Source organism: Sorex araneus, chromosome X (genome assembly GCF_027595985.1).
Source record: "Sorex araneus isolate mSorAra2 chromosome X, mSorAra2.pri, whole genome shotgun sequence".
In the NCBI taxonomy this organism is placed as follows: domain Eukaryota; kingdom Metazoa; phylum Chordata; class Mammalia; order Eulipotyphla; family Soricidae; genus Sorex; species Sorex araneus.
The window spans coordinates 118,756,829-118,783,457 of record NC_073313.1 but is presented as its reverse complement, the minus strand read 5'-3'; the positions used below and the strand labels follow the sequence as shown (position 1 = coordinate 118,783,457).

The window sequence follows — 26,629 nt, the reverse complement described above, 5'->3', positions numbered from 1 at the left end:
TTTTGGTGGGCCTTCCCCCAAACTTTTCAGGAGGCCCAGGCTCATTGCTGGTGTTGCTCAGCTAATCTCAGCAGATGGTTCAATGTTAGAGTCTGGTCATTCAGTATTATTCAAGCCCAAAGTGTCTTAGGACTCCTCCCTCGGGTCTGGCCTCCAGGTTGAGCTGGTCTCTGCAAACATTTCTTGGTTTTAAGGCTCTCTGAAATTGACTGTCAAGGAGACTCCTTCCTGACTTTACCTTTCATGCCCCTACCACCATAGTTCTTACTGACTCTAGGGGTTATTTTTGTTTTGGTTTGTTTTCATAATTAATATCATACATATACATGAAACCATCCAAAAATTCTCTCACTTATCAAAATTACCTCAAATTTCATCCTTTTTGTCTCCAAAGGTAGTTTCATCTTTTTTAATGACAGAGTAGTATTTCATTGGGTATATACAGCACAGCTTCTTTATTCATTCATATGTTATAGTTTGGTAGATTCCATGTTTTGGGTATAGTGCAACGTACTTCTATGTACAAAGGGGTTCAAATATCCTTTCAATTTGTGTTTTCATATCCTTCTGATAAATGCTTAGGAGTTATATTTCTGGTTTTTTTTTTTGGCTTTTTGGGTCACACCTGGCGATGCACAGGGGTTACTCCTGGCTCTGCACTCAGGAATTACCCCTGGCCGTGCTCAGGGGACCATATGGGATGCTGGGATTTGAACCCGGGTCGGCCGCGTGCAAGGCAAACGCACTACCCGCTGTGCTATCTCTCCAGCCCCAGGAGTTATATTTCTGGATTATATTGAACAGAATTTCCATTTCATTTTTATTGATTTTTACCTACACAAATCTTTTACTGTAATAAATAAAGAATCTTCATGGGTTAGCTAACAAGTCACACTAACTAATTTTTGTTTTGGGGCCACACCTGGTGATGCTCACGGGGTTACTCCTGGCTGTATGTGATTCTTGGGGGACTACATACGATCAAACCTGGCCTGGCCATGTTCAAGGCAAGTGTACTATCTCTCTGGCAGCAGTAAGCCACATTTAGATGGGTCTAGGCTCAAGAGGTAACAGTAAAGCTAAAATACTACAGGATAGACTGCATCTCCCCACATGCATCTAAAGTCCAAAGGGAAGACTGAATGACAGAAAAAAACTATATGTATCTATCACTAGATTGGAGAAGAGGAATCAGAATAAGAGCAGAAGTCTTGGTGATGTTCATGAAACCACTATCCAATAGCCTCACCTTCATGATGGAGAATCATTGAAAGTTGTGCTACTGCTTTTAGACTGCTTTTACATTAGCTAGAGGCAACTTTCCTTGCAATACTGAGTGAAATTTCCTCCCATTGTTAACAATGAGGCCAAGGACATTAGCAGTAAAATGTATCTACTATTTAGTACAGGGTATCCAAACAGGAAAGAAGAATCTACACATATAATCATGTTTTTGTCCTAAACAATAGAAACTTCCCTATCAGTCAGCAGTGGATGAATCCCACCCCCCAAAAAACTTCCTGTTGGCATTTGCACCAAAGGAAGTTCCCCCAGCCCAATGCCTCTGGCATCACTGCAAGTAAGGCTATGAGATTCAGTTGACTTTTTAGGTATTAGAAATTTTATTTCCCAATATCCAATATACATCTCAACTCCACCAGCTATTCGCAGGCAGGCTGAACATCAGCATCTTTTTGGTTGCAGTTTTGTACATAGTGATTACTTTCTGCAGAGCAGCAACAGAGAAAAATCCTGTTTCCTGCAATGTATAGTCATTTGGAGTTGCAATAACTGGTAGAAATCCTTGAGTACCAGTCTATCCAGCACCAGGTGGCACCTGGTTGTATCTTTTACCAACTTGCTGAGTCTTGAAATTTTTTTTCAGCTGGTAGGTCTGAATAAGTCTATTTCTTACTCTGAGTACTTTGAACCTTGTTTAGTTCGTCATATTGGACATCTCAATTTTCTTCTGCTCAATTTGTTCTACTTTCTTTTCATAGTTTTCTATCACCTTTAGTCTTTGGGTTTGTACCAGATATCCCTTCTTAACATTGAAGGTTGTATTCTTTTTTTTTATTAGATTTGTTTTTGGGTCACACCTAGCCGTGCTGAAGAATCATTCCTGGCGGTGTTCAGGGGACCCATATGGGATGCCAAGGATTGAACCTGGGTCAGCTACGTGAAAAGTAAGCATCCTACCCCCTGTACCATCATCTCTCTGGCCCTGAACTCACATGCATTTGGGTTTTCAGTGGAAGCCATCCTATGTTAATCTCCTTTTGCACGTCAGCATTGCTGAGGACAGTGAAAGAGATGCTAAGTGAATGGACTACTTGTTTGAGTTTTGATTTGAGGGACTGGTAGAAATGGGAGAGGGAAATAAGTTGCTTCCATTAATTTTTTAAAAAAGGAATTATCTCCTAACTGTTTTCGGTAGATACTGTACAAATTTACAATCTCACTAAAAGTGTACCAGAGTTCTTTTTTCCCCCACACTCTCACCAACTTTTGTTTCCAATCTTTTTTTTACATAGGTATTTTTATGAATATGAGGCGATATTTCATTGTGGTGTTGATGTACATTTCTCCAATATATAATGCTGAGAATTTTCTCCTTGTGTATCCGTGGGCCATGTCTATGTTTTCTCTGGAGAAGTGTCTATGCATGTATTTTGCCATTTTTTAAATTGGTTTCTTTGTGTGTGTGTGGAGCTGTGTGAGTTTTCTATATATTTTGTGTACTAACCCCTTGTTACATATATGATGTACAGATATCTTCTCCCAAACACCAGACTGCCTTTGTGTTTTTATGGTTGCTTCCTTAGCTGTGTGAGAGGCTTTTAATTATGTGGGCTTCTATTTTTTTATTCCTGATTTTGTTTTCCTTGCTCTTGGAGTTAGATTTTCAATGATCTCTGATGTTGAGCTATTGAAGTGTCTCATCTATGTTCTATTCTATATATTTTAATTTTGGGGTATGATATTTATGTCTTTATTTTATTCGGAATTAATATTCTGTGTGGTGTGTAGTTATGGTAATTTTCTCTTTTTCCTCTCTCCATTTTTTCCAGTACCATATACTGAAGGGGTTTCTTTATTTTATGCACTTGAATACTTCATCATGAGTTAGATGTCTTGTATGTGTGAGTTTAGTTTTAGGATCTCTCTTTTTTTTCCCTTTTGGGTCACAGCTGGCGATGCACAGGGGTTACTCCTGGCTCTGCACTCAGGAATTATCCCTGACGGTGCTCAGGGGACAATTTGGGATGCTGGGAATCGAACCCGCCCTACCCGCTGTGCTATTGCTCCAGCCTGATGCCAGGTCATCTTGAAGGAGACAGATAGCTATCTATCTAGCTCCAGCCCGATGCTAGATCATCTTGAAGGAGGCAGATAACTCAAACCCTGGCAATGAGTTTCATTCAGGAAGTAATAAAACCAAGATATGATTTAGAGTTCGTTATTCTGTCACCAGACCAAAAGCAGCCCCAACGCTTGAAGGTCAACCATCTCTAGGGCTGCAGGACCTGAAGCCTGGTAAGACTAAATGAGGCCAACACCAGCCCAGTCCAGAGAAGGCTTCAATCCCCCAGGAAAGGAGAAGCTTCAGCAGGAATCAAATGTTCTAAAATAAGAATTTGAAAGAACACCACCAAAGGTCCAAAATCCCTTTTCCTTGACAACACCCTAGCAACAGATTCATCTACATAAAAAAGTTCCAAGCTAGGGCAGTTTGGGGAAACCCCTAGAAAATCAGCTTTGTAAGACCGAGAAGCATATATTCCATTTTAGAATCACTCCCATCCCAACATGGGATGGGTCACCCGTCCTTTCACTTTACTTTATATATCCATCCTTTTATCTCTCTTCTCACTCCACTTTCATATACCCTAAATAAAACTGTTTTTTTTTCCAACATCTCCGCCTTTCTGAAGTTCTTTTGTGTGATTGTAGACAACAAACCTGGAGAAACCTTGGTGGAGGTCAGGCCCAACTTTCTTTTTACTGCAAAGAGAAATCCCTGTCTCTAGCCAGAGGCCTCAGCTCCACAAAAACTGGATGGGAGGAATCAAGGCCCAAACACCATCCAGTGGAGCCTGACAGAGACCTAGTAGGGCTGGTGGAATGATAGTGTCCCTGACATGCATGAGCTCATGACAGATTTTACCAGTTTTTAAGTCCCCAAGCACTTCCTCAGGAAACTAAGGCGAGTCCAGCAAGTAGGCAAAAGCCCTCCACTGAGGCTGCTATCTCCCTCATTCCCCATTGCTCCCACCAACATCAAACTCCTCATGGCAGGACATCCTTTTTTCTTTGTGGATTCGCTGTCATTATATCATATCATTATATAGCATACTAATTTTATTGTAGCACTCTCTCTCTTTCTCTCTCTTCCTGTTGTTCATGGATTTACTCAAGCGGGCACCAGTAACCTCTCTATTGTGAGACTTGTTGTTACTGTTTTTGGCATATAGAATATGCTACAGGTAGCTTGCCAGGCTCTGCTATTTGGGCGAGATACTCTTGGTAGCTTGCCGGGCTCTCTAAGGGGGGGCGGCTACGTGCAAGGCAAACTCCCTACCTGCTGTGCTATCTCTCCAGCCCAATTTTATTTATTTTTTATTTATTTTTTTGCTTTTTGGGTCACACCTGGCGATGCACAGGGGTTACTCCTGGCTCTGCACTCAGGAATTACCCCTGGCAGTGCTCAGGGGACCATATGGGATGCTGGGATTTGAACCCGGGTCGGCCGCGTGCAAGGCAAACGCCCTACCCGCTGTGCTATCTTTCTAGCCCCCCTCCAGCCCAATTTTATTGTACAGTATTATATATACACATAGACATAAGCATGTACATACACACCTACACATATATCCTATATTATGAGCTCCCAGAGTTGGCTTTTCTTTTTTCCATTTTTTTTTGGTTTTGTTTTGGGGTCATACCCGGTGAGGGCTCTGCAATCAGGAATTACTCCTGGTGGTGCTTGGGGAAGCACATGGGATGTTGAGGATTGAAACCAGGTCGGCCACTTGGAAGACAAGCTCCCTACCCTCTATAGTATCTGTCTGGTCTCCAGAGTTGGCTTTTCATTTTTTCTAATGCAAATCCCCATGTCGTTTGATGCTGAGCATCCATGTCAAAGGGACATCCATTTCAAAGATGGTATAATGCCAGTCAACCCAAAGAGATAAGAGCTAATTGCTTACACATACATGCACACACAAACATGGGCTCAAACACATGGATACACAGAGGGGTGCATGCACATACACATCCATGAGGCTCCTTTTATTTTAAAATCCTGGTTGATTTAGATAACTGGACAAGTTGGCACAAACAGCTTTCCTTTTTCCTTCCTTTACCTCTTGAATCAAGTCTTTAAAATGTTTTTTTTTTATTTTTTTGGGTCACACCCAGAGATGCACAGAGGTCACTCCTGGCTCATGCACTCAGGAATTACTCCTGGCGGTGCTCGGGGGACCATATGGGATGCTGGGATTTGAACCCGGGTCGGCCGCGTGCAAGGCAAACGCCCTACCCGCTGTGCTATCACTCCAGCCCCAAGTCTTTAAAATGTTTATGATTTGAATTTACTAATAAAAGAGTAAACTCATAAATCTCTGGACACCCCACCCTTTGCCCCAATTAAAAGTGGAACCCCAGGATATTTCTCTCCCTCCCTTCTTCTTCCCTAATCCCTGTCATCTCATGTGGCCTAGATTCTTTTTTTTGAAACATCCTGGTCTTATAAGTCATTGTGTCAGCAAGCTCAGGTTCTTGTCCTCAGGCAGTCAAGATTGAGAGCAAAGGACCACAGATGGAGGAGATGGAGACAAAGGAGCCAAATTCATTTGGGGAAAGGAAGGGAAGGTGGGGTCTGGAGCGATACCACAGTGGGTAGGGCATTTGTCTTGCACCTGGCCAACCCAGGTTCGATTCCCAGCATCCCATATGGTCCCCTGAGCACCCCAGGAGTAATTCTTGAGTGCATGAGCCAGGAGCAACCCCTGTGCAACTCGGGGTGTGACCTAAAAAGAAAAAAAAAAGAAGCGAATCTGTAGGGAAGCTGGGGAATATAGTAACTTGAAGGAGGTAACCTTTAAGGAAGAACTAGTGGGAAATGTGGAAAATCTTGACTTTTATATTCTCTTTACTAGAAGGATGGATGAGCACTCTACCCTTGGCTTAAGACAAAGGCTCTGTGGAAAGAGCAGGGTGTTTGAAATGCTTAACTTTTGTGTATCCTGGGTACATATTCTAGGTCCTTCTTATACCATTCTCAGGAAATTTTCCTCTAGGGCCATTCTTTTTTTTTTTTTTTGGGTCACACCCGGCGATGGAAAGGGATTACTCCTGATTCATGTACTCAGGAATTACTCCTGGCAGTGCTCGGGGGACCATATGGGAAGCTGGGAATCGAACCCGGATCAGCCACATGCAAGGCAAACGCCCTACCCGCTGGGCTATCGCTCCAGCCCCTCTTGAGCCATTCTTTCTAATCTAACCCTGCCAAATCCCTCTGGTCCCTATGTAAATATATTGTAACGACCCTCAGAGCCACTCTAATCATAACAGTGACTTTATAAAGGGTAAAGAACAGACTGGAGAGATAGCACCACAGCCTGGAGGACGTGTTTTCTTGTGGAGATCTGGCACTTCATAGTTCCCCAAACACTCCTGGGAGTATCTCTGGAGCACTAAAGCAGGAATAAATCTTGAGAATTACCTGGTGTGGCCCCAAACAAACAAACAAAAACCACAGGGGATGTGTGGAAAGCCTATGGGAAATTTAATTGAACTCCACTGAGAACACCCATATATTTCATATATTTCTCCCTCTGGTCATCATTATTAATAGATTAAGGTGCACACCAAGCAATCTCTATCACTTAGAGACAACTGCCATTAATTTTATGTTCTTCCAGTTATTTTATGTGAGGGGAGATGAGAACCCAGTAACCCTGGGTCCTGGATGGCAGAGGCGGATGGGAAGAAAGTAACTGTCCTCTTGTCCCTGCTTCACATAAGCCACCCGTGGGGTCCTTGACATCACCAACACATTGTCTCTTCCTTCCAATTTGTTCATCTCCTTATCTTCACACTTATTAGAAGCTGCTATCCTGCTTGACAGGCACTTACAATTCACTGTGAGAACCCCACTGAATGTCAGCTCTCTTTCAACGGAGGTTTGCATCCTACTAGTTAAGGAGAATTTTCTGGTCCTTATCCCATGATAGAGAAAAATAAAGAAAGGAAGAATGGAAGTTTGGGCTTTTGCTGATTACGTGAGACACAGGCTCCCTGAAATGAGACTGGTCAGATTTTTGTTTTATTTTGGCAATGTTCAGTGCTCATGTGATCACATGGTGCTAGGGATTCAATCCAGAGCTCCCACATTCAAGGCGTTAGGGTCTAAAGATCGAGTGCAACGCAAATGCAAAAGTTAAGCAGTGCTTTATTTTGTGCCGAGCACACAGTCCAGATTCTGATCAATCAGTCGATCAGGGCCATCTCCCCAGAGAGTGAGCGTGCCCCTAAATCTCCCAAGCCCCTTTAATATCCCGAATCCCCAACTGTCAACCTACCTATTCCCTGTTTGGTGGGCCTCAGGGCGGTTAGGAACTTTCTTTCAGGGACAGCTTGAGATTGGCTGCCTTTTCCTGAGTCTGCTCTTTCAGTTATTTGCTTCTCTCCCCCTAGTGGGCCCCCAACTTCTGATTTTGGCAGTCATTCCAGCTAGGTGGGCCCTAACACAAGGCAAGTGCTTTACCATTGAGTCACATCCAAGCCTCTATATTTCTCATATTTTGGGCTTCCTAGGTTCCTGGATAAGGGTTGGGGATGCCTAACTTGTTCGAATGAGAAGTTTGAAACCAAACAGATGGCACAACTAGAGTCTAGTTCATCTGAACTCCATCTTACTAGCAACTCCATTACTAGCAAAATGGGAGCACAACAGCTAGCATGAGAAAGTACTGTATACTTGCAAGAATGGCTGACCTATCCAAGAGTCTTTTCAGCTCCTCAGGAAAGTGTATCTAACCCCTTTCTGGAGAATATCTTCCTTATTATAATTTCTTCAAAATTAGTCCATTGGGACCAGACTAGACAGGGTTCTTAGTGTGGTTGTACCATGATAACCTCTCTGACACTCTTTTTATGTCTTTAAAGAGGTAATAAATAGTTGTAAACTTTGCGAAACTTAGAGAAAATATAGTTTCTGGCACAATATTCGTCCTTGAATCATAGTCATTCCTATCCTCCTCTTCATCGTGAGTCTGTTGACTTGGCCCTGTTGAACTGTGCTGTTAACAATTAATAAAAATGCTTAGGAATATGCTCTGGGCACTGAGTCTCAGGTGGGGGCGAGTCAAAGAGGGTCTTCACAGTACAAAGACCTTTTCTTTGTAGGACTACGCTGCTTCTTTAATAAAGCTCCTGACTGAAATTCATTTTCCTCTGGAGCGTGGAGTAGGTTAGAATTTCAGGGTCTCTGAGATGATCAAGTTCATTATGATGGCCTTGGCAAATGTATACAGGAAGGGAAAGAACTTGCTACTACTAATCTGTTGCCCTCAAGCTTCAGCAAATCAGTTACTCCGGGAACAAATAAGCTTATTCAGAATAACCGAAGATGGTAGATTGGAAAATACGTTGGTGGAGATAGACATATGTACTTCCCTGCACTCAAGGCTATTACCTCTGGAGGATCTCTCCCTTCCGCTCATGAAAATGGAAACAATGTTATTTCTGGGTGCTATAGTTTGCTAATGTGTGTGTAGTGGTGGGCGGGAGGGGGCCTCTCTTTCTAGCTTCCAGACCTCATTTTAACACGGTCTGTGTCTAATAATGTTCACACATCTATATTCTTGTTTCTCTTTTCAAACTTATGGGTAGATAATGGTATCTACCCATAATAGTCTCCCCATTAAAATAAAATTTTAGCTCAAATTAGCATGCGAACAGGAGGCCAGACTTTTAGTGTGTATTTTTTGTCTTCTGTTTTGATTCAATCTATTATTAATTAATTAATTAATTAATTAATTAATTATTGAATCACTGAGATACACAGCTACAACTTTGTTCATGATTGGGTTGCAGTCATACAATGTTCCAACACCCATCCCTTCACCAGTGTGCATATAATTTTCACCACCAATGTCCCAAGTTTTTTTTTTTTTGCTTTTTGGGTCACACTTGGTGATGCACAGGGGTTACTCCTGGCTCTGCACTCAGGAATTACTCCTGGCTCAGGGTACCATATCGGATGCTGAGAATCAAACCTGGGTCGAACGCGTGCAACGCAAATGCCCTACCCGCTGTGCTATTGCTCCAGACTCCTATGTCCCAAGTTTTATCTTGAGGTCATATCCTGCTGTGCTCAGGGCTTACTCCTGGCTCTCTCCTCAGGGATCATTCCTGGCAATGCTTGTGGGATCATATGGGTTGCCAGGAATTGAATCTGGGTTGGCTATCTACAAGAGAAGTGCCTTCTTAACCACTGCATTATCTTTCTAGCGCTATGTCTGTTCTAGAAAAATCCCAGAAACAATTGAATGAAAAAGAAGGACTTATTGGCAATTAAGCAACTTAAGTCCAAAAGGATGTCCACCAGTACAGGCTGAGGAAGTTAAAAAGAGAGAGAGATAGAATTATGTAACAGATTAAACATATTCTACTAGTTTTTTTGAACTCATACATATTTGTGAGGGAGAATGATGACTATGAACTACTGAGGAATATACAAAGAACATATATCGTGTATAGAGAAACTGATGGATAGACTCATACAAGGTGTGTTTTGGGTTATAGTAATAAAGAACAAGGAGTCTAGAGGTCAAGTACCCTGTTGCGCAATCTCTACTGGCCAGTACTGTGCAGCTGGGGGTCTGGGGGACTTATCAGAGCAAAATTGATCTTTAAGTTCTGCATTGGCCCAATCAGAGTCAATAGAATGCAATGGAGCAGTTTCTCTCAGAGAGAGGTCACCACATCCTCCAAGCTACAGGCCTGGTCAGAGAGCTCTAAATTTTATGACGAAGAGAAGGGGGAAGAGAAAAGGTGAGATTGTGAAAAGCTTTGAAAGTGGAACTCAGGGGGAAGACCAGTATGGTGATGAACTGAATAGAATCATCTCAGAGACCCTGAAATTCTAACCTACTCCACGCTCCAGAGGAAAATGAATTTCAGTCAGGAGCTTTATTAAAGAAGCAGCGTAGTCCTACAAAGAAAAGGTCTTTGTACTGTGAAGACCCTCTTTGATTCGCCCCCACCCGAGACTCAGTGCATCTTCACCAGGGTGAATTAAATATATAAATTTCTTTTATTCAGAAATCTTGATTATTTTCCTTCTACCGGGAAAATAAACAATGTGCTCATGGAGTAAGGAGATGATAGTACAGGATGTAAGGTGCTTGCCTTATATGCAGCCGACCCAGGTTTAATCCCTGACATCCCATATGGTCCCCCTAGCCTGATAGGAGTGATTTCTGATTGTAGAGCCAGAAATAACTACTGGGTGTGTCCCAAAACCATCACCCACAAATAAATAAATCACTTGTATCACTTGTCATCCCGTTGATCTTCGGTTTGCTCGAGTGGATGCCAGTAACTTCTCCATCTGTCCCTGTCTCGTGCTAGTGTAGCCCAATGGTATCTACTCACTCCAGGGACAGACGAGCCTCAAACGGTTTGTTCAGGATTTTGACAAAGAAGCCTGACCATCTCGTAGGTGGGTGGCCATGCAGTCTTTTGACGTCCCGTGGAATCCAGTCAGTAACAGCTCTAGTCCAGCAGTCATCTCTAAATTGCATTATGTGTCCAGGCCATCTGATTTTTGACGCCTTGGCAAATGAGACCCGCGTCCCTGATTCTTGATCTTCAACAGAGGTCAGAACTTCAAATTCTTTCTCTCACTTGAGTGACATGTGATACTCCAAGCATAGCTCTTTCGATTCCTCTTTGGGATACCCGAATAGTGTTCTCATCCTGTTTTCGTAGGGCCCAGGTCTCTGAGGTGTATGTTAGCGCAGGAAGAACGATGGAGTCAAAAAGATTCTTTAGGTGTTCAGGTCTGACCTTGTCTGGGAGCTCTTTGGCACTTATTGAGGCAACGTGGGAAGATGCCGTTGTTGACAACATAGACGAGGAATACGATCAACTGGTTCAGCACCTCCATGACTGTGCGGGGAATGCTAAGAGTGGGAAAGCCACAAACAGACGCCTGTCTTCAGAAACTCTCAAGCTCATTTGCCAATGTGGTTTGGCACAAGCCTCAGGCTATCATAAACTAACCTACGATCTCGCAAAGCTGTGCAGAGAAGCCATAAAGCAAGACCTCAAAGAGAGAAGAGCAGCAGTGTTGGCTGATGCGGCAGAAGCCAGGAAAAGTATTCACAGCACTAGCCTGTCCTTTGTCAACTACAAGACCAAGATGACTGCCCTCCGACGTCCTGATGGAGCTATCACACCTTCCAGAAGGGCAATGGAGAGGATTATTTACGACTTCTACTCGCATCTCTTCAACAGCCACATCCAAATCCCGCAGGATGGATATGTTGTTCCCAACGTCCTCCCTTCCGAAATCCGACATGCCATTTTGTTGGTAAAGACTTGAATAAATAAATAAAAATAAATAACGTGTTCATTCAGATGTACACATCCCAGTGAAAATACTTTCTCTCTTTTTTTTTTCTTTTTGGGTCACACCCGGCAGTGCACAGGGGTTACTCCTGGCTTTGCACTCAGGAATTACTCCTGGCGGTGCTCAGGGGACCATATGGGATGCTGGGAATTGAACCCGGGTCGGCCGCGTGCAAGGCAAACGCCCTACCCGCTGTGCTATCGCTCCAGCCCCAATACTTTCTCTTTTTAAACACTTTTTTTACCATTTACATTTTTTGCATCATGTGAGAATTTAAAAGCTTTTTATTATTTAAAATTTTATTACAGCACCATGATTTATAAAGTTATTCATAGCTGAGTTTTATACGTACAATATTGCAGCACTGATCCCACCACCCATGTCATCTTCCCTCGACCAATATCCCCTGGTTCCTTCCCGTATCTCCTCCCTCAGCCTGGTCTCTTGACATGCACCTTTCTGTAGATAAAAGTTTGGGTCTTTTGATTTGGGTGTTGACTCAGTGGTTGGATATTTGGCTCTATCATTCCTTAACACTACCTTTGTACCTTAATCCTCTGACCTGTCCACTCTTGATTCTCATCTGCCTCTTCCCCCCCACACAGGGGGAGGATGCCCAGGGCAATTTGTCTACAAAAGGACTTTCTTTCAGATAAAGATCTTGTCACCTGGTTCTTGAACTTCGTTTCTTAAAAAAATTCTTTTTACTTAGAAATCTTGATGTATAAAGTTGCTTATAAACAAGTTGTTTCAGGCATACAATGTTCTAACCCAATCTCACCACCTGTGTGGTCCTTTCATTTCTTACCTATAGATAGAATCAGACCACAGAGATACTTGTTTACAAAGCCCTTCCTCATTTTCACCTTAGATGTTTTAAAAGGATCAGGTGCTCACTTTTGAAAGAAATGCTCAGAAGATTGACGTGAGGATTCCAAATCCATTGAACACAATGGGGGGTGTGGAGTGTGTGTGTGTGCGGGGAGGGGGCACCAGATGGCAGGGGTGTTGCAGGGGATCTGTATAAAGGGTAAGAGGGCCAGAGAGGTCTCCATTGTGTGGAAAGTTAGGCTCATTGCAGGGATGAAAGAAGGACAGAGATCACGTTTCTGCCATTCACCAATGACAAGAAAAAATGAGCCTGAGGCCCCATTTCATGAACTTGAGTCCTCTGACCTCAAGTTGCACTACTTAAAGGTGTTTGAAATGAACTTGAACTACAGGGACCATGATGTCATCAAATAAATGAATGTATTCATTGATCACAGTTATATTACGAGACCACTGGCCAGTGCCTAGCAGTATCTCACTTGCCGATCCGCTCACCCTCTTTCACAGGCACACATGCCACGACCAGCCACCACACCTCAGTGCTTCCTTCCTCCTGCTTTGTTGCTTTCGATTTACAACAGCTCCCCACCACCCCCGAGTCTAACTCTGGATCAAACACATTGTGAGCAGGATGGGTGGCACTGTTTTTGGTTTTTTGTTTTCTTTTGTTTTGTTTGATTTGGGGCCACACCTGGTGATGCTCAGGACTCCTGCTTCTGCACTCAAGAATTACTCCTGGCAGTGCTCAGGATACCGTGTGGGATGCCGGGGATTGAACGTGGATTTGTTGTGTGCAAGGGAAATGCCTTACCCAATGTGCTATTGTTCTAGCCCTAAGGGTTGCTTTTTTCCCCTCTCTCCTCAGCCTCATTTCTTTGTTAGCAACCCAAGTCTTTGAGTGTATTGAGAGTTGAAGTCTTTTTTCATTTCTGGATCATACTTTGTTGTTGGTGGTGGTTTTGGGGAGCACCTGGCATGGCTCAGGGGACCATATGTGGAGCTGGAGCTGGAACCCTCGTCAGCCACATGCAAGGCATGATCCTTACCTGAAGTCCCTATAGACTTCACTTCCAAGATGTGTTTGGACTCTGGGTGCAATTTTCACCATGCCACAGTGGTCAAAGCTGTTATCACCTCCTCTCTGAACCCCCAGGCTATCTTTTTCCATTGCCTCCCCAGTTCTCTTCTTGGCTGCCCTTCAAACCTAATGTTATCTTCTGCCATGTAGTGTTCATAGGATCCCACAAATTCTTTAGTTGTGGGAAACCAAAATCCTGATCTTGGGAAGAGAGGACCTGGCTGTCTAACCTGTCCTTGCTTGTCCCTCAGAACAGATGCCGTTTCTTTCTTCCTGTGTTTGATACCCAATTGTTGGCTAGCCTGCTGCTATTTAAAAGTTCTCTACCAGCTGATCTCTGGGCTTTTGCTTGAGTGTCTTCTCTGTGATACAGCACCTGTCACTTCCTCACCTCCGTGCCAGCCAAGACCTGACCATCAGCTCATTATTCAAGTTTTTTGTTGGTTTTGTTTTTGAGCTACACCTGGCAGTGCTCAGGGCTAACTCCTGGTTCTGCATTCAGGAATTGCTCTTGGTTGGGCTCTGGAGGCCTTCTGGGTCGCCAGGGATCACCCTATCTCCTGCCCTATTTCTCCTTCCCCTCATTCTGGTTTTGGCTTCAAACGGCACTGTCTGGGAAAAGTCTTCCATATCCTCTCCCTTGAACAAAGGATATTTGCAACATTGCATCAAGTCCTTTGTTCCTGCAGTCCTTTCACTGGGAATGCTTTCAGTGATTAGAGCAGAAACTCGTCCCCCATCCAAGGACATCTTACTTTTCCTTGAACCTTTACCTCCCAGAAAAGTCTCTGCTCTTTGTCAGTGCTCAGAAGATTTTTCCAAAAGACAGGAATGCAGAAAGTAGAAGCAACTAGTCAGAAGATACTCTGACTTTAAATGACTGGGAGGAACTGAGAGTGTGGGATTACACAATGACTCACTGAACATCTGCCTGCATGAGGTGCCTCCAGAAGGCAGCCACTTTACTGTCTTCCTGTAGGGGTCAGAGGCCCTGTGGAGGGGGACGCTTTTTATGAGGTGCTAGGGACCCGTTATTTTGAGTCTTATTTGTCTGAAGAATATTGACAATCTCTCCAGAACACTTAGGCTTCAGACTTTCAGACTTGGAACTAGAAAACATCTGGGGGTCTTTTTGTAATGCTTAAAACAATTTTTGTTGTTGAGTCACCTTGAGATACACAGTTACAAAGTTGTTCAAGATTGTGTTTCAGTCATACGATGTTGCAACACCCATCCCTTCACTAAAGTACATTTCCCACCACCAATATGCCCAGTTTCACTCCTGCCAACCCCTATCTGGGGCCTTTTTGTTGTTGTTCACTTTTTGGACCACACCCTGCTGTGCTTCTTCTGCTCTGTGTTCAGGGATCACTTCTCGCAGGCTCATGGGATCATATGTGGTGCGGGGATCACACTGTATTTTTGCTTTGTGGGAGTTTCTTTGTGGTAAGGAGAAGACTCTTTTGACATCATATAGGTTTTTTTTTAGTTTAGGGGCCACAACCAATGGTGCATGGAGCTTACTCTTGGTTCTGCATTGTGCACTCAGTAATCACTCCTGGCTGGACCCACCCCAGACAGGTGCTTGCAAGACAAATGCCCTGTCTGCTGTACTATCTCTCCAACCCCTTGACTGCTTATGTAAAGGACGCCCATGCATTCTTCATCACCATTAACCCTCTACCTGCAAAAGGGCAGAAAGTCGGCCACATTCACCAGTGCTCTGCCAGTGCCTAGCACATTAGTAGCCTTTCATCCATTTTTATTCCATGGAATTTAGGTCACATGGTTACAATACTGTTTACTTAAAAGCAAAACAGCTGCAAAATAATAGTGCTGACTTCCAAGGCCTTGATATACAAAGTCACTGCACCTTCACCAAAGTGTTCTAAATCCTCTTCTTTTTGTAAATATTTATGAAATGAAGGACTGATTCCTGCAGCAATGAATAAAGAAGTGAATGCAAAGAAGATTGCCGGCAGTCCTGCAATTACGTGGAACCCCCAAACAGATTGGCCTGAGAATTTGCTGGTGCCCTATCTTCCTTGGGAGACTTGTCCCCTTCTCATAGAGCCATCGAGGACCAGTGGTGCAGCAGCAGCCCCTGAGACACAGTTTGCAGCCAGACATGGAGGAGGTACTTAGCAAAGCCTTGGAGAACTTGCTGGCTACCCAAGGCTCGGCCTTACACCCTCTCCGATTCAAATTTTCCTGGCCTCTGGGCTGCTCTTGGCTTTCCCAGTTGGCAACTTGCAAAGAAATGAACTAATTCAAGTGAATGGCTTCCGGCACTCTTTCCCCCAAGAAATATATTTTCACATTTAGTCTATTTTGGTTTCTTTGGGGACTACTCCTGGCAGTGGTCAGGGGCTACTCCTGGCTCAGTGTTTGGGGGTCGTTCATACTGGTGTAAAGAGGCCCATGGAGTGTCCCACGATCGAACCTGGCAAAGCATGCACTCAGACTGGCGAACTCTCTCTCTCTTCAGCCCTCAGATTTCAGTCTTATCTCTGATTCTGGGTGGGGAGAGTTTGGAAGAGATGGGGCTCTGGGGGTAGTGTTTAATTCCTGGTGGGATGAAGGTTGCTTGCTTCTACACAGTCTGCCTTCCAGGGAACCTGGCTTGGTTCTCTTCCATCTCTGAGTGAGCTTGGAGGAACTCTGGGCCTTTGGCGCAGATCAATTAAAAAATTCCCATACCACCTCCAGTACCAGAGGAAACTGGAAGGGGTGCCTAGAAAGAGAGTCACTGGGAATTCGGAACAGACTTAACTCCCCCAAGGTGGTTTCTCTGCCCTTAAATAGGACACTGATTGCCTGGAACAGGGACGAAAGCCATCTCTCATTACAGCACCCTCAGAAGATGGCCAGGCCTTCTGTGACAGTATCTTCTTCAGATTGGAACTTGTGATGCTGGAGTGATACTACAATGGGTAGGGCGCTTGTCTTGACTGTAGCTGACCCATTTTTGATCCTCTGCACCCCATATGGTCCTCAGTCTTGCCAGGAGTGATCCCTGAGTGCAGAGGCAAGAGTAAGCCCTCATCACCGCCAGATGTGGCCCCAACACTAACCATAACCGCCACTGAAAACCTTAAAAGGTCAGAACTTGTATGAATAGGCATAGTAAGGCCCAATCATCATTCTCTTAACACATTTATTTGTCTTCACTTTTTCATTTTTTGGCATTTTTTTTGTTTCTGGGCCACACCCAGATGGGCCTGGGCTTATTCCCGGTTCTGTGCTCCAGAATCACCCCTTTTGGGCTCAGGAGATCCTATGGAGTGACAAGAATAGAATCCAGTTCAGGGGCTGGAACAATAGCACAGCAGGTAGGGCGTTTGCCTTGCATTCGGCCAACCCAGGTTCAATTCCCAGCATCTCATATGGTTCCCTGAGTTCCACCAGGAGTAATTCCTGAGTGCATGAGCCAGGAGTAACCCCTGTGCATCACTAGCAGAAAAAAAAAACAGAATAGAATTCAGTTCAGGTATGTGCAAGACACATGCCTTACCAGCTGGACTATCTTTCCAGACCCCAGTTTTCAATTTGGATACCATTTATGCTAGGGAAGATATCTGGCTTTGCAATCTGGACTAGTTGTGCTGCTGAGTCATTTGTTAAGTTGAACCATTCAAATTCTTAACCTTGTTTGGCCCCAGGGCTTGCAATTATAGAAAGGGAGTGCCTTACTATGCCTGAAATCAGGCTGTGAAGAGCAGAGTTGAAAACAGATAGGGATGTTCTAGTGACAGGCTTCCATTCAGTCTCCCCTGTACCCCGAAAAGCCAAGTCCATGATGAAATGGAATCTCAGAGATGTTAAAACAAAGTGTCCAAAGTCACAAAACTTTAGATCCCAGAGAGCATGAGGGAAGTATAACCAGCGCATAAAGTTGTCTATATGCTTTGTTCTTTATGGATTGAGCAAAAGCCTACATCCTCTGGGCCTGAATTTTTCTTCTGCACAAGAGGCTAACTATGGAAACATTACCAGAATTAATAAGTGGTTTCCTAAGCATAGTTATCAGGGTTAAGCCAGGGGAACAGAAGGCCTAAAGGATCCAAGGAAGAGTGGAAATTTAGGTATTGCAAATAATGAGAAAGTTAAGCTCCCTGAAATACTCCCTGAAATGCTCCAGTTTTATGCCTTCCACGTTTGTGTCTGTGGTCAGTGGGATGCATAATTTGAGGGAACTGGAAGCTTGGCACCAGCCATGTGATAGAGTTAGAATCTAGAACATTCCTTGGCAACTCTATAAGAAGCAAGAGTTTCTTTTGTGTATTGCTTTACAATCTACCAACGTTTTTCACCTTCAAACATCGGAATTTTTTCTTCGATGATGAAACAGAATCTCAGAGATACTGAAGCAATGTGAGCATGATCACAAAGTTTATTGAGACCAGACCTCAACGTATCCTGATATTCAGTTCAAGGCAGATTCTTGTAAAAATGTGGCTCTCGCATGATCTCCATGAATCTCTTAAAGAGAGATTAGCAGGTGCTTGGGTTAATGTCAGTGTTTTTTACTACACACAAATAACTTAGTATGGATTGGCAAATCAAGGCTAAGAGAAAAGGAAAAGCAGAGCAACAGAACTGTTTCTTTTTATTTTCTTTTCTTTTTGGGTCACACCTGGTGATGCTCAGGGGTTACTCCTGGCTCTTCACTCAGGAATTACTCCTGACGGTGCTTAGGGGACTATATGGGATGCCAGGGATCGAACCCGGTTTGGCTGTGTACAATGCAAATGCCCTACCAGCTATACTATCTCCTGACTCTTATTTTTCTTTTAAGTATATCTGGTTTTTACTATTGCTGTTTGTTAATTTTTTTTCTCTGAAATGCCAGCGATCAAACTCAGGACCTCACACATATGAGGCAAATGTTCCACCACTGAACAATATTCCCATGAGGTATATCTCTTTAATTTGTTTTTGGGTCACACTTGGTGATTTCTCCTGGCTCTGTACTCACGAGTCACTCAGGAGTCATATGGATGCCAAGAATCAAACCTAGATCTCCTGCATGCAAGGCAAGTGCCTTACCCACTTTACTATCTCTCTAGTCTCAAAGGTAATCTTTTCTTATCTGGGTCACACTCAGCAGTGTATAGAGGTAGGACATAACTTGTGGTACTAGGGATTAAACCTAGGATCTCATACATGCCAAACATACATTGAACAACTCAAGTTATCTTCCCTGTCCTAAGTTCTCTCTCTCTCTCTCTCTCTCTCTCTCTCTCTCTCTCTCTCTCTCTCGCCTTTTCCTTGCTGGGGGGAAGGGACTGGCGACCACCATACTATGAGGACCACTAATGAGAGATACAACCTTGCAATGATCCAATTTCTGGAAGAAATTTACCTGGACTTAGTTGCTAAAATACAAAACTCCAAAACCACGCGGCCGCAATAGGTCACAGGTCTGACAATAACAGGGAACTCCTTACAATAATAGTGAGTTTTTTGTTGAAATGTTGAATGTAACCAAAGTAAAGAGAAAGAAAAGTGAAATTTATCAGTTACCCAGGCTGGTGGGGGAAGGGAGGGAGAGAGGGGAGGGATGGGAGGTATACTGTTTTTTTTTTCTGGTGGTGGGATATGGGCACTGATGGTTGTTTCAGCAGTGTATAACTGAGACTTAAGCCTGAAAGCATTGTAATTTTCCACATGGTGATTCAATAAAAAAAAGTTATCTTCCCTGTCCTGAAAAGTATTTGTATTCAATAAAATTTATTTTGAACGAGATTTACAGGCAGTTCCCCAAGCACTGCCCAGAGTAATCCCTGAGCTCAGAGTCAGAAATAACCCCCAAGCACTGCAGGATGCTGCTCAACCCTCTTCTCTACCCACAACAAGAGAGAGATAAATGAAGGTGCAGATAGAAGCCCACCAAACATGGCCCAGATCTTACCTACCGAATTGAATTTTGCTGAGATTTTAGAAGTATTTGGGCAAGCTCTAGCACAATTGTTTCCAGGATTTCTAAGCTTTCAGAAGCCCCAGCAGCTTGTCTGTGATACTGAGCATCAAGGATGGAGTTCAGATGTGGCTTTCTAGGGAGCCCACAATGGTTTTGCATGTGACTGGTTGGAGGTCCTAAGAATGAACTCTGTTCCTTCAACTAGTTCTCATTTCTTTAAACCTACGGTCCGTGGCCTTGAAACTGAATCCTTACCTGAATGCCTTCCCACACTTGCCTGAAGGTCATGGTGGCTCACCATGTGGGAGTATCTCACAACGTTTTCTTGGGTCACAAGGAGGCAGGAAGAAACAGATGCTGATATCTATTTTGTGAAGATTTGTTTGAGAACAGTTCGTTGAAGTAACTGAAACACCAGGAGTTATTTTGTTTTTGTTTGGGGATCCGGTGGAGTTCAGGGCTCTGTACTTACGGATCACTCTGCATCACTGAGGAAAGAATCAGCATTGGTCATATTTAGGCTAGTATCTTAATCCTTGTGTGATCTCTCTGGCTCCCAGGATGTGTTTGTGTGGCAGCCACTCTTTATTGATTCACCAGATGCTATTGTGTGCCAGGAACAACTCTAGGCACCAAGGACACAAAGTAGACAGACTTGCTTCTCTCAAGGAGCTTCCTCACAGTTATTTTGGGAAATCCTTCTTTTTCCATGAAACATTGTGGAGAGAGAGAAGTACGAACACTTCTTAGGCTAACTGAGCTGAGCAATCAAGTCAGCATCTAAAATTTGATCACACATATGGAGAATATACATATATGGAGATTCTGAAGCAAATGAGACAGTGCATGGACATCCTGAGACATGGAGTGAGATAGGGACTGGCTTAGGACTTCAAAGAGAGGGGGAATGGGACTTCATGTGATAAAAACCAGAATCTCTTTTCCTTCTCAGAAAAATTAACTTCATGTCCAGAGAGATAGTACAGAGGGCAGGACACTGCTTTGCATGTGGTTTACCTGGGTTCGATCCCTGACACCACATATAATCCCCTTTTGCCATTATTTGTTGTTGCCTATATGCTTTGTGCAGCTCATCTTCAAGCTCACTGATTCTGTCTTCGGCTGTAGTCATTCTACTACTGAGGGCTCCTACGGAGTTTTTAATTTCATCTACTGATTCTTTTAGTTGTGTGACTTCTGTTCGTAGCTTTGAAATTTCTGCTCTCATTTCTTCCTGGATTATCTTGGTGGAGCGTTCCAATGCTGCATCCATATCCTCCCTTAATTTATTGGATGTTCGTTCCATAGTTGTGTTGAGTTCGTGGACCATCCTCACAATTTCCTCTCTGAATTCTTTATCTGAGAGGAGGATGTATTTCTGGGAGGTCGCTGCTGAGGTTAGTGAGATGTTTTCTTGGTTCTCTCCTGGTGGTGGGGATTTTCTCTGTTTCTTCATGTTGTTATGGGCTTTACTGTCTGGAGCTCTCGTTAGCTTGGGAGGAACCTCAACTGAAGATTTTGGGCTATGCTCCTTTGACAAAGGACTTTTGTGTGCAAGTTGATGTGTTCATTGACAGTTTTTGTGAAGTTAGGATAGGGTGGGTTAGTTGAGCATTAACATATAGTAACTAAGATGATCACAGAGTTCTTCGGAGGAATGAATTCTATCAATTGTGACAAAAGGACAATGCATGGAATGGTAAAAAAAAAAATAACTGCGGCCGCGTTAACGGCCTGTGCTCTGGAAAGAGGCCACGCCCACTTTTTAGGCCACGCCCCCTAAGATGAGGACACGCCTCTAAGCAGCGGAGTGGGGATTGGTCAGGATCCGACAGCGGCGGCGGAAAGGTGCCAGGCGGGGGCTTCAGGAGAAGCCCCGAGCCGAGGCGGGCAGGGCACCACATATAATCCCCTAAGCCCATTAGGAGTGATCTATGTGGGTTCTATTAATCTTCCTATCTTAATTCTGTACAACATTCCAAATTTTCCTTCTTCCAGGTAGTTAAGAGGGTGGTGACGATCTCTTGTATGCCTTCAGGGCATGGATTGATTTTAGCCTCCAATAGTCCACATATCAAAGTGACATATCTTGGGAAGGCTTAGTTTTGATATCTTGAGAAATATATCTTTGGATATCTATTTGGACATCAGGGGAAGGCATATCTTTCAAATGCTTGGCATAGATATGCTGAATGTGATGCTATATTCTGAGTGTTCTCAAATGCCCCCTCAGAATCATCTAGGCAGGTGAACTTTATTAGAAATGCAGCTTTTTCACAATTTACAAGAGCCAAGATCTGGAAATAACTAAGATATTCATCTACAAATAACCTCTGTACCCAAGGACAGAAGAGTAGATAAAGGTGTGAGACAATGGACTCAGAAAAAATTTCATTTCCTGTGGAGCTACACGAAATGCACAGTGAATTAAATCGGTCCTAATAGACTCAGCAGCAAGAAAAGATGGCATCTTGCTCTTTGTTGACAACATGAATGGAACTAGATGGCACTGTGCTAAGTGATAGAAGTAAGAAGGAAAAATACAAATGCTGGATTATAGGATAGCATGGGGTTTGTCCTTTTAGCCTTGCCACAGGGAACTTAGTTTACCTTAAAGCAATGTCCTTTCTGTATGGACACAGGAAGACAATTGGTAATATGCTTTGTAACTTGGGAGCTGATTGACTCCAATAATATTTACTCCCAGACATCTGCTTTCTCCACTCAGTTGTGTTTAGTTCCTAGCACCCCAAAAGCAAGGTCCCAACGAGGGACAGAATGGACCCAGGGCAACCTGTGAGCTACCCTGGCATCGAAATGAACCAGGCCAAAGTGCCACAATACTCAAGTATAAGTTGAGGACATGGTCATAGACAAGTGCTGTCATGATCCAAAAGTAAGACTAGGACCCTGCTGGGGTTAGGAAGACTAACGTGACCTGAGGACTGTGGTCTGGAATATATAGTGAATGTCCTCAGGAAGAGCCAAACTTTAAGTCTGATATATCTCTTACTGTGCTCATACAGAATGACATTGCTAGAAATATTAGAAGTAAATTTACTATAACTATTTAAGCAGATTACTAGCTCACACCCTGACACACCCTTGTTTGGACCCCACCCTTGAGCGGTTATCCTAGTAATCTCCTTAGATGAGATTTTGTTAATCTCCTGGAGAAATGGTCTTACCCTTCTTTGTTGATTTATTAATATTCAACCCACCTTTGTGTTACCGCACTATGTAATTTGCTATATAAACTGAGACAGAAGAAGAAGACAGGGAGACAGAAGAAGAAGACAGAAGAGACAGAGGAGGAAGACACACGAGAGGACATGGGGGAAGAACAGAGAAGATATAGAAGTAGAGAGCGAGAGGTTGGAAGAGACTAGAGGAGAGACTACAGAGACAGAGACAGAGACAGAGACAGACAGAAGAGAGCACAGCAGCACACAGAGAAGCAGAGCACAAGGAGGAGTCATCCCGATCTGGTCCTTACACAGCGGCTCGAGAACACCAAACTCGAGAGGCGCATGCAAGAGAGAGCTGCCCAGAGTGCCTGCGGACAACAGAACAACATGACACATAGCGATACATCATTGCGTCTCCCCGTCCCGCATGCGCCGCCTTTGTGATTTTTTACACTGGATGATCTGATTCATGTGTGGGATATAGAGAGGCATAGAAATAGAACAAAAAAGAGCAAACAAAAACAAGCCCTCGAACTTAGATAACAGCACTAAGGTTACTAACTACTAGACTGAGAAAAGTTCCAGTGGTCTGTGGTGGGGGATATTGGTCCTTGGATGGTAGATGTGGTGTGCTAACATACATTTAAAGAGGTGTGAAGCTATACCGCCAAATCATGTATGATGTTGAAGGCCAATATTATCTCAATACAATTGTTTTAAATTTATTTTGTGGGGGGACCACACCTGGAGATGGTCAGGGCCAACTCCTGGATTTGCACTCAGAAATCAGTACTGGCAGTGCCCATGGGACCATATGAGATGCCAACAGTGGAACCTGGGTTGGCCATGTGCAAGGCAAGCACCTTATCCTTTGTACTATAATTCTGGCCCCTAAAAATAATTTTATTAACTAAAAATAATAGTATATTTATACTAAATGCCCATTTTTAAAAATTAAATCACCATGAGTTAGCCCATTACAAAGCTGTTCATGATAGGGTTTCAGTCATAGTGTTCCAACACCCATCCTTCCACCAGTATACATTTCCCAGCACCAATGACCCTGTTTCCCTCCCACCACCTCTCAACTCCTTGCTCTCCAACCTGCCTCTATGGCAGGTACTTTTCTTATCTCTCTGTCTCTCTCTCCCTCTCTCTCTCTTCTTTTGGGCATCATAGTTTGCAATATAGACACTGAAAGGTCATAATATATCCCTTTATCTACTTTCAATACTCAGTTCTTATCCAGCATGATCATTTCCACCTATTATTGTCATACTGTTCCCTTGTCTGTCTTACCTAGCCTCTGCCACCCCCCAACCCCACCCCTGACACACCCACCCACACACACACACACACACACACACACACACACCTGTGGTAGATTCTAACCACTGACCAGTCTTTCTGGCTCCTGTTTTCCTTGTCCTTGAATATTGGTCTCATACTATTTTTTATATCCCATATTTGGATGCAGTCATTCAATATCTGTCCCTCTCCTTCTGATTTATTTCACTCAGCATGATACTCTCCATACCCATCCATTTATAGGCAAATTTCATGACTTCATTTTTTCCTAACAGATATGTAGTATTCCATTGTGTAGATGTACATATGTTCTTAATCCAGTCATATGTTCTTGGCACCTCAGGTTGTTTCCAGATTCTACCTATTGTGGATAGGAAATTCCCATTTTCTATAGTCATTTTGGCACTATTCATCTACATAGTTGGAATACAACACTAATTTTTTGTTGGAATAGTTTTTTCCCTTTTCTATTTTATTATTGTAGCTATCACAGAGTTAATGGTAATGCTTTTAGAGTACCATGCTACTGTACTTCCAATAATACCAAAGTGTCCAACACCTTCCTCCCTGGTCCTGATGTTATTTCTTGCCCTCTCCCTTTATCTGAACACCATGGTTTGCAAAGTTGTTTATGACTATTTGTTAGAGGCATTCAATATTCCAACCCAAATCCTACCACCATTTGTCTCCTTCCCTCCAGCATTGCCTCTATTTTCTGTTGGATATTAACCCTAAATGTTTTAGGCTTCATCAATGAATTGCCTCTTTTCCTTTCCTCAGAGATGCTTACAGTGCTCCTAAAAGCACTCCCAACCCCCTGAGTTCATTTTTAACCTTTCCTTTGTACTCTATCTCTCATTCTGTTAGCTACTCTATTCCCCAAGCCAGCTTGGTTACATATAAAGTCAAACCTCTGGAGATTCTTGACTTTGTATTTGTAGTGAATTATTTGCTTTTTTTCTTTCTCCTATAACCTTTTTCATGTTTTACTATAAAACAATGTTCTTTGCTTAAACACAGATAGACTGTTAATGCTATGGTCCTGGTATTTGGGAATTAATTGACTCTGAAATATGTTTACTTCTGGACATCCATCATAAGTACTTGACTCAGGCTTCAGTCACTGTAGTTCCTAAAACCCCCCAAGGCTGGGTCCCTCTGAGGGATCTCTGGATGGACCCTGGGAAAGCAGCAAAGCTACTGGGTTCAACATGGGACAATGTAGAAATAATAAAGCACAGTTGTAATACAAGACTTAATGACCTAAGAGACAGGACACCATGGGGTAGAAAAAGCTAAACTGCCTGAGGACCTAGTCTGGGATTTATGGTAAAAGCCTAGTTGGCTTTAACTTAGTCCCTTGGAGCCCAAAGAACTAAGTTTTGGAATCTGTAATTCTTACTGTGTTTACCCAAAATAACTGTATATATCAATAAGAAGTAAACTTAATTGATTGATATGTATTAGCAGAAAGGGAAAGAATAAAGCAATATAATTGCATGTTACCCCTAGGCAAATTTCTCAGAATATAGACAGAGCGTCTCCTTGAGTTAAACCTCCAAAAGAATTGTCTCCCATCAAAATGCTTTACTTCTGTAAATAATCACTCACACCTATGTGCAGTTTTGTACCGCGAACCCCCTCAAATTTTCTATAATAAGGCTGTTTAGTTCTGAATAAACTGTCCATGACTATCAGTTCATGGTCCCTGTCTGTTTGTCTGGGCAGGCAGTTCTTGGCCACCGGACGTATTGTACCAAGGGACCCCTGACACATACTTCTCGTCACAATTTTCCCAACCACTCAAGTCTGCCCAGTAGCAAGTCGACAGTAATTTATTTTATATTGCTTGTTAACCCTACATGGCTAACAGGATGATCAAAAAAAGTTTCTGTAGAGGAAAATTTGTAAAAATTGTTGTATTTCACCATGGGAGCATTAAGTCCTTGTCTGAGGGTTTACTAAACTGTTTTGCAAGTTAACCTTCTGTGTTAATGCTTTTTTTAGTCGATATTCATTGGTTTCTATGTTACATCCCATACATTTACTGCTGTGATGTCAGTGTTGTAAGTATTGGAGATATCACTAATGCAGTCATCTGCTTCAGAAAATCCAGAATTCTTTTTTTTTTTTGCTTTTTGGGTCACACCCAGCAATGCTCAGGGGTTACTCCTGGCTTTGCATTCAGAAATTAGTCCTGGCAGTGCTTGGGGGACCATATGGGATGCCGGGGATCGAACCCGGGTCGGCCGCGTGCAAGGCAAACGCCCTACCTGCTGTGCTATCGCTCCGGCCCCAAGTCCAGAATTCTTAACAGGGCAGTCTGGCTGGAGTTAAATTTTTAACTGTTTGGTGGCTTTGGGGTGTGGAATCAGGTGTGATGGGGCTTTGGTGCTGGCCTACCTCCCTCAGAGAGTGCTCCAGAGGCCTCAGCCATGAACGAGTGTTTGAGAAATGTTTGCAGCTAGGTGATTACTTTTGAGATTTATTTGAGTCTCTGGAACAAGGCCGGTAGATAGACTTAGAGGGCAGAGTTGGTGGAATGTGGGAATGTCTGCTGGGACTGTGGGAGTACAGGGAGGTGGCGGGGAGGTTACCCATTCTGACTCTGAGAAGACCTGGAGTTGTCCTGATGTAATTTCTAAATGCAGCTC

General features: G+C 43.3%; 1 pseudogene; it reads right to left on the bottom strand.

Annotated features, from left to right (window-relative positions):
- Positions 1-1,484: 1,484 nt before the first annotated feature.
- LOC129399768 (V-type proton ATPase subunit E 1-like) lies at positions 1,485-19,767 on the bottom strand (annotated as a pseudogene).
- Between the last annotated feature and the right edge of the window lie 6,862 nt (positions 19,768-26,629).